Genomic DNA, 896 nt, shown 5'->3' with positions numbered 1-896 from the left:
AGCCCCCTTCGGTTCTGACATGCGCAGTAGAGCCACGTAAACGCTCGTTTCCATGCCAACAAACTGACAAAGTGAACATTTTTTGGGGACGCCGCAAGACAAAATCAATTCAAGGTGGAAGACCCATGACGTCACGTGAAGGAAGCACATATTAATAATAAAAAACCAGTGCGGCACGGCGGTCGACCGGTTAGCACATCTGCCTCACAGTTGTGAGGTCGCGGGTTCGATCCCCGTGCCCGCGTGGCTTTTCTCCGGGCGCTCCGCTTTCCTCCCGCATCCCAAAAACATGCGTGCGAGGTTCATCGAAGTCTCGAAATTGCCTGTCGCTGTGAATGCTTGTTTGTCTCTAGGTGCCCTGCGACTGGCTGGCGACCGGTTCAGGGTGCACCCCGCCTCCTGCCCTACGATGGCTGGGATAGGCTCCGGCGCGCCCGTCGCCCGCGTGACGAGAAGCGGCTCACAAAATGGATGGATGGACAATCGAAAAGGGACAAAGGACTTCCCAGTTAGGAGAGAGACCATATATCGGCCTAAAACGGTTGGCGCACAGTTCACACTGGGGGGCGAAGGGCGATTGATGGTTGCTCAACGGAGAAGAACCCCTCTCGTATCACCCAACATCGAAGCAACTCAGCAGACGATCGAACCCTCAGGACAACGGTCACTTTTCATCGACGGAACGCGGACAGGCGGCACGGCGGACGACCGGTTAGAGCGTCAGCCTCGCAGTTCTGAGGACCCGGGTTCAATCCCCGCGGGGCCCCGCCTGTGTGGAGTTTGCGCGTTCTCCCCGTGCCTGCGTGGCTTTTCTCCGGGCACTCCGGCACTTTCCTCCCGCATCCCAAAAACACGCATTCATTGGAGACTCTAAATTGCCCGTAGGTGTGAATGTG

Source organism: Phycodurus eques, chromosome 3 (assembly GCF_024500275.1).
Source record: "Phycodurus eques isolate BA_2022a chromosome 3, UOR_Pequ_1.1, whole genome shotgun sequence".
NCBI lineage: Eukaryota > Metazoa > Chordata > Actinopteri > Syngnathiformes > Syngnathidae > Phycodurus > Phycodurus eques.
This window is presented reverse-complemented; position numbering follows the sequence as displayed.